A 12575-nucleotide genomic window follows, 5' to 3' on the forward strand; every position below is an offset into this window, starting at 1 on the left:
TTGGTATCTAGGGACATCTATGGACCTCAGGGAATGTATTCACATTGTCAGAAATATTGTGTCTATTACTAGGCTTGCTTAAATTGTGATGAAACAAAGGAGAATATGAATTATGATTTTTCTTTGCATCTTTGACAGTGAATAACACCATGCTAATAATGACCAAACATTAAAAACTGCCACTGATCTCGTTCAGTCCCCTCTTGAGATCATGTGTAAACAAAAATCGAAGGAAATTAATAAAGGGAAGATGATTAAACCGAAGGTTCTGTAGATACAGTACTGAATTCTCCCATCCGGACCAATGCAATTTGAAATATTATTATAGAATATGATGCTTATAAATGACCGTATTATAGCCAATTCGCACATTTATATATATATATATATATTATCTTTCAAATGCCTGAGTTCAATTTGGATTTAGTATCACCAGGCATGCATAAGAACAGATAATAATCTACTGTAATCTACTGTACTTTTTAATTTTCCCCACAGTGCAATCGTTTTGAAAACTAATTTCAGATCTAATTGTTCCTACATGTTAAAGGAAAACTCCAACATTTTGGGAAATTAGCTTATTTAACATCTTCCCTGGAGTTAGACAAGAAGATACATACCTTTTTTGTCTCTGTGCGTGCATTTAGCTTTGGGAACAGTCGCTCCGTTAGCGTAGCTTAGCTTCATCACTGGAAGTGGGGGAGATCCGGAGCCTGACGTTCCCTTACACTGTATACAGTCACGAAATCCATCCAAATACAACTCCAAAACGTTCATGTAAACATGTTGTGACCTGTGTATTCACCACGTGGAGAAATAAAACATAATTGAATTAGACAATTACGTTTTATAAGCAAATATACTAGGAATTCTTTTTTTGCCTAACCACTCCTCTCTGAGCGCAGTCAGTGATTTCAACGTGTCGTCGTGATTGTTGACATTCTCATTCATTCAAAGGATCCGAACCGATTGAAGTTTATGGATACCATGACTTAAAATCGTCTTACCTTGACGATTAAAAGCCTCCCCAATTTAGAAAACATTAATCCAATGGCTGGTATTGATAATATACTACTAACTACTGGACGCTTGTAACTTTAGTTTAGGTTTGTGTTAACGTTCGATAATGTACAAAATAAACGTTTTCCGCTGCTATAAACGTCGCACTTTTATTTTGAAAACCCCAGAAAGGAAGTCATTATATATGCTTTACCAATTTCCCACCATAGGCACCGAGTGCTCAATACATTAAACCACCCCGCTTGTACTGGGGGAACCCAGGCATAGAACGTAAACACTTTGGAAGTCTCAGAATCAAACAGTCAATAAATCAATAACAAAAATAACCAATAAATGTGGGCCCACGTTATCAAAGAAAACCTAACCTAAGCCGGCTTAAATTGTTTGGTGTACCCCTTAGACACTGGTGATTAGCGTTCACTTCAATGGACATTGCTGTTGATACACACGTGGTACTGTTAGTACTTAGCCAAGATGGCGGACCCACTCTTGTCACCGCTAGTCCGGATGACAAGATGGCGTCGGCAATCCGCGAGCACAGCCAGCAGGTTGGGCAAACAGCAGGCAGTGGTTAGCGGGCAGAGCGTGCTGTATGGCGTCCTCTGCTGGTGGGAAGAGGTGTCCTCTGTACCGTCTGGGAACCGTCCACTGCTGCTGTTGCTGACTTGCTTCCGTCGTGCAAGCTAATACTTTGTGCTACCTTAAACACAGCTAAGCTTTGGGTCTCGGCGCACCCTCCTGCTATTCGGTTATACTGTTAACGCAACGTGGCTGGCTACACCACCGGTCTCTTCAGCACCTCGCGCCCGGTAGTCTACTCAAGTCAGACGGAGCCGTTAGTGGCATGCTAATATACCGCACACAGTAACTACTATAACCCGATAACGTTAGACGTTAGTCTCGTTAGCTTAGACGTTAGTCCTTGGGTTCGGTTTCTCTTACTCACACACTATCACGGATACTTCTAAGATAACCCGTCACTAGCAAGTATGTCTCATCACCCGTCGCTCGCTCCGGCGGGGCTCCCCTCCACTGACTTCTTCAACGGGGCTATTCCAAAGCACCTCCCGTTGTGGCTGCGACCGTTCACGGCCAAATCCAATGTCGAAGAGAGCTTCCTGTTCCCCTCACCTCCAGGTGATTCCCTCTTCCTCGTTGCTTGCTTCTCTCCACTGCTCCGCCTGCCACCACTGCACTCCGCCCCCTGCTGGCAACCTCCACCGGTCCCACGCAAAGACCGCTCCAGAAAGGGAAACAAAGGCTCAATGTTATTGCTAGTAATCCATACTGCATCTGGAGAAGAGTAGCACCTCACTTCGTCGTTAGACTGGGCGAGCTATCCAAAGGAACACTGTTAGTCTATCCAAAGGAACACTGTAAATCACACGTTATACACACACAGAGAAAATAACAGTTAGTTAGCACTACTGAATACTTTGCAGAATATTCAGGCTGCTACATTAGCTTGCAGCTCCCTCTCAAGCCAGGCCCCGCTGCGGTCCAACACTACGCCAGCTTCTATCCCCGCTGCGCCGTATTCCTCGTGTTAGCTTCCATGTTAGCTTGCAGCTCCTTCTCCAGCCAGGCCCCGCTGCGGTCCAACACCACGCCAGCTTGTAACCCCCGCTGCGCCGTGTTCCTCGTGTTAGCTTCCAAATTAGCTTGCAGGTCCTTCTCCAGCCAGGCCCCGCTGCGGTCCAACACCACGTTAGCTTGTATCCCCTGCTGCGCCGTATTCCTCGTGTTAGCTTCCACGTTAGCTTGCAGCTCCTTCTCCAGCCAGGCCCCGCTGCGGTCCAACTCCACGCTAGCTTGTATCACTTGCTGCGTCATATTCCTTGTGTTAGCTTCCATGTTAGCTTGCAGCTCCCTCTCCAGCCAGGCCCCGCTGCGGTCCAACACCACGCCAGCTTGTATCCCCCGCTGCGCTGTATTCCTCGTGTTAGCTTCCATGTTAGCTTGCAGCTCCTTCTCCAGCCAGGCCCCGCTGCGGTCCAACACCATGCTAGCTTGTATCCCCCGCTATGCCGTATTCCTTGCGTTAGCTTCCGTGTTAGCCTGCAGCTTCCTCTCCAGCCAGGCCCCGCTGCGGTCCAACACCACGCCAGCTTGTATCCCCCGCTGCGCCGTATTCCTCATGTTAGCTTCCATGTTAGCTTGCAGCTCCTTCTCCAGCCAGGCCCTGCTGCGGTCCAACACCAAGTTAGCTTGTATCCCCCGCTGCGTCGTATTCCTCGTGTTGACTTCCATGTTAGCTTGCAGCTCCCTCTCCAGCCAGGCCTGCATGCCAGCTTGGACAGCCCGTATGTTAGCTTGGAAAGCTTGGTTAGCTAGCTCGTTAGCCCGTGTGCTAGCCTGCATGCCCTGGGCGATCTGCAGGATGTTGGCCTGTATGTTAGCCTATATGCTAGCTGCCCACTGCGGCATGCTAGTCTGAATCATCTCCAGCGCCACCATTTGTACTCCTTCTGGGGTCGCTTTTCTCTCGCCTTTTCTCGTGTTCAACTCTCCTCCTCCCTTATATCCTTGAATTGTCACTTCTTATTTCGCTTTGAATTATTTTACTTCCTTTTCTTGATATTCACCGACCGGGAGCTCTTTCATGTGGCTGTTCACCAGAACATCGCAAACCGGACCAAAGTAAATTTATTATCAGCTTTTTAAGTATATTATTTTACATTTCAAAAGCCCCCTCTAGAAAATGAAGCACAAAAACATAATTCAGAATGGTATAATAATGGGATTTAGACTGTGAGAATTATTTCAGGAAGGGAGGTGGCATTTCTTTGTGAGGGCATGGCCATGCAGGTTATCGAGCTAACTGAACTAAACCCTGCCCTCGACCAGGTTCAAACTTTTTTATCTGTTTCCATAGTGATTTAGAAAATCGCACGTCCGGGAACCGAAAGGTCTAGTTTAAGTCAAGTTATCCTGAAAATTATTTGACTAACTCAGTTAGCCAGGTACGAGGAACGGGGCCCTGTACTACAAAAGATTTCAGGCTATGGAACCATTATGTTTTCCAGCTCCTACCTCTCAGCTGGAACTTAAAAACAGGCATCTGGCAACCAGTAAAAAGAAATGTGAGTACACAACACTTTTACTTCAGTGTGTTCAAACCTCTGTTACTCTATTTCATTAGCACTCAAAGTGATTTTCTCTTTATTTGTGATGATTTGGAATCGTTATTGTGTAAGAAACTTTAGAATGTTACCTTTCAAAAGAGAACAGACTCAAGCATGTGCTATAAGTATATAGTATAATACATCGCAAATTACTTTGGGTATGCAATAGTAAAAAATAAAAGTATTATGTGAAAAATGCCCGATGATCAGCATCAGATCTTGATGATTAATTTCCCTACTGCTTTCACTGTATATCTGTTCAAATCAGCTATGTATGTAATCTGTAATCATCTCAATACTGCCACGCCACGTATTCTCTGACGTATTACTGAAGTGATGTGTTTTTTTCTTGAGAGAAATTGTAAACTGTATCTAATAATAGTGACAGTAAATCAAATTCATGTTTAAAGGCTTTATTCATCCTACATCCATGCAATTAATCGCTGTCGGACATGGACAGCAGTCTGTTGTCCTGGCAAGATGAGCAGTGGAATATTGGATGGGGGCAGCGCTGGTGGACGGGGGGCAGCCCGACCATCCACCAGTGGTGCCACACGTGCCTGTGCCCGTGTCAATGCGGTCCAGGCGATGCTGGACAGCCAGGAGAGGGTCGCTAACAGCCAGGGGAGGATTGCGGTGGTGATGGAAGCGATTGTTGGAATGTTTCTTCACTGGCTCTTACAATACAATACAATAAGCAATGTCAAAAAATACAAATAAAACCAACAATAAATAATATCATGGAGAACAAGATGGTATATGGAATATTAATAGTGATTGGGTTAAGTTCTTATTTATTAATTTTCGGATATGGTTCGTTGATTACTATATATGTACAAGGTGATGGACCAATGTCTGCACATTAAAATCTATTTATTTATTTCCAGGGGAAATGCTATTTGATAAAACCAAAAAGATGAACCGAGATAATGCTAAGATGTGGCTATACTGGTGCTGAGAGACCTAGTAGCCAGTGAACCATTCTCTGAGCATCCTTCTGTGCCCTGGGTGTGAGATTTGTTTGCAGGTTTCGAATTCCAGCAGTTATGTTTTAGCATTCACTGCCGAATCAATGTATCGCTTGGTGGGGGGTGGGGGGTATTCTACAGCAACTGTGTTCTTGGATGCAGCCTGCTAGAAGTGTGAGGTATAGGCAGCATTAAACAACCACCATCCCCGGCCAGATAATGGCCTTCCCCCAGCTGTGTAAATGTTAGTGTGTTCGCTAGATGATTCTGCCTCCGGCTGTGGCACTGGGGGTATGTCGTATATTATCAAATAAAACATGTCTTCTCCCAAAGAATGTACACTTGCAGGGGTCGGAATTTCTGTGTGTAAATTGGTATTAGGAGAAAACAGTTAACTGGTATTATTAATCTTGCAAAAGCACATAGGAGACAGTGGAAAACCAACTCTGTTCTGTTAATATTTATTATATCTCAGAGAGAACATAACCAATCACTATAATTGATAGAACTAAAAGAGTACGACAGTTAATTCAGTACTACTTTAATATAGTTTCACTAATGGTTAAAGATAGAGGCTGGTTTCAAACTGTGTCTCAAACCCCCCTGGAGAGGAGAGGAGGGAGACCACAGGATGAGATCACCCTTAATTTACGCATAAGTCTAACGAAGGCAATTGAATCACTCCCCCACTCCCTCTGTGTCTCTGCAACTGTAAATATTCTAGACCATATTTAGACCTTGAGACAAGCTAAAGTTAGCATTTCAATAGTTCATCTGTTTACTCTAGCCAGAACCTAACAAAAGGTCATTCAGCAACCCACTGTAAAAAATAGAGATTAGCTCACTAGCCAATCTTGAGGGTAACTTCAAAGACAGAGCACCTGGTCTCCTGAGAGGGACAGGAACAGCTTTGTTTACATTTAAACAAAGGAGGAATTAATTGCCTAAATTTAGAAAACATTAAATTAGAAAATAATAAGTAATAAGTATTGAACATAGACTAGACCTGTTTAGATTATTGTATGGATCTGTTTGAGACTAAACAAGATAATTAATAGCCATGGGTAAGTGATTTAAAAGAAAGTTAAAATAGCCATTGATACATCCTAACAGCCGGTTTCAAAGACAAGGCGTCAACAGGCGAGAAAATGGGTCTGCAAGAAAACCCTCCTACTTTTGGCTAATAGGAAAAATACTTGGATACAAAAACATAGTTAATGTAATAATTAGACCTTCATACTGTACAGGACAATAACAGAATAATATAGGTCTTGTTAATCGCCTCAGTTTAAGACTATAATGATGCTGGTTGACTAAAATTAGAAGTTAGATTAAGATGCTTAGTGTTTAAAAGGCTAAAACTAAGTCAAAGGTACTACTTTAGAATAGATAAAATACAATAAGCATGGTTAAAGATCAATGATAGGTTTAAATATATATTTAGAAAGCCAGAAATCAGGAAAAGACTGTAGCTAAGTGTCTGAAGGAATTGCTAACTAATCTCTAATTCTTAAAGATAGTAAAATAATAGACTGTATACTTTTGAAAGCTAAACTCCAGGGCCCTCATTCATCAAGTTTTCTTAGAAACTGTTCTATTTCCACACGTAAGCTCAGAATTTAGAATGTGTGCACGCACAAAAAAAACTGGATTTATCACACGTGCGTACACAGGTCCTACGCACACCTGTCATGATAAATATCACCTTGCTTCTACGCTGAGGCTCGTGCACACTTTCACGTATTCACCAAAACCGCCCCGATTAACCATATACGGTAATGGAACACCCCCATGAAATGTGGAAAAATGGACTAAACCGAGGGAAGCGTGTTATGAGACAGGCTGACAGACGTGTACACGTACGGTGATGTCGGATATGATATCTATTAACCACTGCTGCCTGGGCAGCGCAAACACTAATAAAGACCGTGCTGGAATATGACTGCCTTTTTCCGTTTTGTTTGATTAATACCCAGGGATTAAAGTTCTCCTCAATTTTATTCCAAATCGCGACGGATTTTCCGTCAATTTTCTACCTGCTGCATATGATTTCTAGAGGCATACAATCTATTTTGATGTCAGTATTGGGTAGCCTATATAAACAATAATACGAGAGCATATACAAGAACAATGAATCTCACTGCCATGTATGATGTAGCCTGCCTATGTGATCAATACATAAACTTGAATGCCATCATGTTTGTGTGCGGGAGCTCACAAGGCTGTTGTCACAATGGGTGGTACAGTAATAACAGTCTACACAATATCACGATGGACCATGCCATGTAGCCTATTTTCTATTATGACATGATCTGTGACGACAAATGTTCTAGAATGTTTGATTATGACATCATACTCTGACAGCATGCCTATGATCAATAAAAACGCGAACTTGAATCCCATCATCATATTTACATAGTCTGTCCACTATCTTTATTACTTTGTTATTCCCCCCCCCCCCATCTATATAAAGCGACCTTGCATGGGTCTCTTGAAAGGCGCTATGTAAAATTAAGCTATTATTATTATTGTTGTTGTTATTATTATTATCATGTCTGTGTGCTGAGCTCAGTGACGTTTCAATGGAGCGAGGTAATCTATTCTAATCAACAAATTGAAGTAGAAAGCATTCCGTTGTGGCCAATCTTATTTGGAAACATGACACAAAATAATAGTATGTCGCTTTTTATTTGAAACAATATTTAATGGCGTTTGGAGGTGGGTGTTCTGCTTCTGCCCCCCGTGCCAAACAAGCAAGCCAACCTCTTGTTCCCGCATGAGCCCGTTATAATTACACTACTGTCGCTATTTTACAATGAACTATAATGAATTACGGGTCATACAGAAGTTGAACACGCCAGTGTTGGAAGTAATGCACGGAAGCTTATTTCCGCGTTGAAACTAATGCATGAACTGAGGAGCGCGTATGCCGTAGTAACGATATTCTACCACTGGTCGTCAGCTAAGCATGCTCAGAGCTGTGCGTAGACATAAGTACAAAGTCAAGCACAAGTTCAAATTGATAATTCCCACACTTTGCTTAGAAATGGTCGTACGCACGGCTTAAGCACATATCTGTGCGTACGTCAGGTTGATACATGAGGGCCCAGAACGGTAAATAGTCCTCGTTCATAGAAATTACCTGCCCCTTTATGATTCAAAATGGTCGTTGCCTAGCAGAGCCAATCAGAAAGAAGTAATGCCCCTAGCGATCGTCACTAGGAGACGCGAGGAGGGGCGGGCTGTTGGTTTTATATACAGGAACTCGGGGAGAGACGAAACCCAGCTGATCATCAATCCCCCAGCAGACGATTGCCAGAGACGGCCGCGTGTTACCAGGACAACCAGAATCAACAAACTGAAGAAGACGGCTTTCTGATCCCGCAGAAGCATAGCATAGGCTTGAACGATATCTTTGTGAACCTGTTAGGGAATCCAGCTTGTATCTTGTCAATATGGGAAAAGCTGGAAACCACTTTTAGAATAAGATCTGAGGCTTTATTGCTGAATAAAAAACAGATCTTCTGTTTGGAACCGAACGCTCTCGTCCGTGTCTAATTCATTCAAACCAACCAATTGAATGAGTGAACAAAGAGTCAACAACGCAGAGAGAAGGGAAATTCCACTATACTAGTTCAGAACGATCGATTACAGATACGTTAGGTACTCTGCCTGTGTTTTTCCAACTCATACTCTCTGCTATCAGCACAACCGTGCCACGTTATACCGTTCCCAAGCACGCCGTTTACCACCCGAAGCCCCTGTCCCACAGACTCTGACAGGGCTTTCAATCTGCCGCCCCCCACCAGATGCGCACACACACACACACATGCACGCTTGAACACACACAGAAATGCACACACGCATGCAGGCACTCGTGCACACGGACACTTGTAAAAAGAAATACACACAAACAACTCACACAAAAACACTTTAGGTGGAAGTACTGTACACAAAAATTACACACACACATATATATATGTATATATTAGGCTTGGGTGGTATTACGGTATACCAGGGTATTTAAAAATCCTGTCGGTATGATTTTCAATACCGTCAAAAATACAGATACCTTTCTTTCTAGATGGGATCGTCGCAGCGAGCGTGACGTCACAGACTGTGCGCCATGCAACGTTATAGTGTGTTCCTGTGGGTCGCCCATCTTGCATGTGTGTTAATCTGCATGACAAATAAAGATTTATTCTTCTATAGAATGCGGTTATGGACCGGTGGCTATCCGTTTATTAAGGTCGAATGGACCATGGGTCCACTTCCAGACATCGGATGATTGTGGATTCGGGTATCGGAGCGTTTTTCTAACGTTTTGAGTTTTGAGTACGGATTTGTGCGTGAATGTGGACTCTGGAACACGTTGTTTGGGTAAGTAAGTTATGTTATGGTTAAGCATATGGAAGATGAACGTACAGTATGAGGGTCTGTATATCTTTTCTACAGGGGTTTAACAGCTTCAGCTGGGTTTTGATTATCAGTTAATCAATGCAGATAAAATGCATCTGTATGTGTACTGTTGTGAGTTTGTGAGTCACGTTGGTCTCATTTCAGCCTCCGTTATACATTATTAGTTCCGTATGTCGTTTCATATCTGTGTCTTGTATGTGCGCGCTGTGTAGTTTGTTTACATTGGTAACGGGTCGCTAAGGAATTTAGGTTTGAGGTTGAAGAAAGTGCACGAATCCACATATCCGAGGACTTGACATGGACCTCACACATTGACAGTGTTGTGAAGAAGGCACGGCAACGCCTCTACTTCCTCAGACGCCTAAGGAAGTTCCAAGTGAGTCAGAAGATCCTTAAGAACTTCTACTCATGCACAATAGAGAGCATACTGACTGGCAATATCACCTCCTGGTTTGGGAATAGCACCGCACAAGACCGTAGCAGACTACAGAGAGTGGCCCGCTCAGCCGAACGCACAATTGGAGGGGGGCTTCCCACTCTCCAGGGCATTTACAACAAGCGGTGCATGGGCAAGGCTAAGATAATTATCAAAGACTAAAGCTACCCAAACAACTGCCTTTTTGAACTGCTGCGGTCAGGCAAGCGATACAGGAGTCTCATGGCAAGCACAGAAAGACTCAGAAGAAGCTTCTATCCCCAGGCCATCAGGATGCTCAACGAACAATAACACTATGCAACAACCATCAAATGCACTCACAGCACACACATCCACACGCACACACTCACTTTAAAGGTGCTATGCATTATAAATGTCATTTTTCAGTCTCTAGCATTGTATTATAGTAATAGGAGTTCGTATCAATGTGTTTTTGGGCCTAAATACTATATTGGCGAATTCCTCAGCTACAGCCCATCCCCTCTTTGCCTCTAGTAAATCAGGTCATGTTGATTTGACGACCTGGTGCACGTCACAGGGCGCTGTTTATAGCGCACGGTGATGTGATTGGCTCTGTGGTTTTAGTAATGCCCGCCTCCATTCTTGCTACCTGCAGGGTGGAAGGTTTGTCCAGAAGATCACTAATCAGCTGAAGCCTGATGCGGTTCCCTCGGTCTTCGACAGACAGACCGGCGTTAGCTCTCGGGACTCGGGAGCGATCGCTAGCTACTTAGCACCAGCCGGGGCCGGCGTTAGCAACCGGGAGCGTTGTTGAGCATTCAGCCTGCTGGCTACCTATATCCACTTCAACCAGCGTCGCGGAGCATTCAGCCTGCTGGCTACACAGCTTGTCGGTGTGCTGGAGCCTCTGCAAGCTAACGTTAGCTGGCTACACAGCTTGTCGGTGTGCTGGAGCCTCTGCAAGCTAACGGTAGCTGGCTCCAGGCTATTAGCACATCGACAAGCTGCTGGAGCTCCCGACGCTCGGCTGGTTGAAGTGGATCTAGGTAGCCAGCAGGCTGAATGCTCTGCGACGCTCCCGGTTGCTATCATGTGCAGGTCCTCTTCTCAGACCTGTGTGGCAAAGCACTGCACACGCATCATGCAAGCTACACATCGCTGCATGTTGATCAATGGTGGCCCACTCGGTGCATCACAGTGGGCTACTATTGTGCTAACAACAACCGCGGTGTCCGGCTTGTCGGCCGGCATGAGTGCTCGATTTGGGGTGGTTCTCTCCTCCTTGTGTGCCCCCGTTCTCGCGGGTGTCCTGCCGGGGAGCTTGTGGACGCGACAACAGCGGCGGCCGTAGCGTTAGTTAGCTCATAGCTATTGTGTACCACTAGCGTTACGGCGGGCTCGAGCACCCTACGGCTGCCGCCGTTGTCGCGTCCATGGGCTCCCCGGCAGGGTACCCGTGGGGACGGCGGTGTACAGAGAGGAGAGAACTATTTTGTGTCGGGCGTGCATGCCGGCCAGCGAGCCGGACGTCGGGATATGTTGTTAGCACAATAGCTACCAAGCTAAGCTATGTTAGCTTCTAACGGTGTATACACAATATGTACAACGACACAATGATTTACATTATTACAAATATGGTAACGTGGTTGTGGCTTTTACAAATAGTGGTAACATATATATAGATAGACAGTACTGCTACATCTCTATATTTATGACATACCATATTTGTATTGCTACAGTACTGCTCAGTACTGCTATGATGGAGACCAGAGAAAGACTTTCGTCTTGTTTACATCAGGGTCCCCCAATTTCAATTCATGGTAACATATTATATATATATAGATAGACAGTACTGCTACATCTCTATATTTATGACATACCATATTTGTATGTAACCTGAAACCTAATCTCTGACGGGGAGATGGGCGGAGCTATTTGGTGGGTGGCTGTCACTCAAAGCATTCTGCCAGAATGGGTGGAGCCAAGCCAATAATAGCCTGCTTTCATGAGGCTGAAAAATGCTGGTTTTGAGTACAAGATTAGAAATATAAAACAATGATTATTTTTGGAATAAAAATTACAGATGTGTTACATAGACTCACAGGAAGTGTGTAAAGTTGCCCAAATAGTGCTAGGAATAGCAGTGCATAACCCCTTTAAACATACAACTCACTGCAGCACCCACTTTAACCACTTTAGTACACCTAAGCACACTTTATATTTATCGGTAAAGAATTTGCACTACAACCCATACCTCATTACACCTTACTGTAAATTATATTGTACCTAAATTGTACCTCATCCCACTTCTGTTTTGCACTGTATAGTATATTTTATGGTAACTCAGTTACTTCTACTCTACATAGAGCATTGTATATTATGTATATACTGAACATTTTTGTCTACGTACTTGACTTCTATTTTATACTTGCTATACTTATTTTATTATCTATTTTTGCCTAGCACAGTCTCTGGAGGGAAACAGAAAGAAAGAAGAAAGAAACTTGAACTTGAACTTGAACTAACATGCATAAGATAAGATAACGAGACCTTTGTTTGCGGGTGTAGCTGTACAATAAATGAGTCAAGTCGGGTTGTGTCTCAATGCCGTGTATTGCAGAACACAAGTAAACATACCACACCTTT

Source organism: Notolepis coatsorum (assembly GCF_963971535.1).
Source record: "Notolepis coatsorum genome assembly, chromosome: 3".
Taxonomy (NCBI): Eukaryota; Metazoa; Chordata; class Actinopteri; order Aulopiformes; family Paralepididae; genus Notolepis; species Notolepis coatsorum.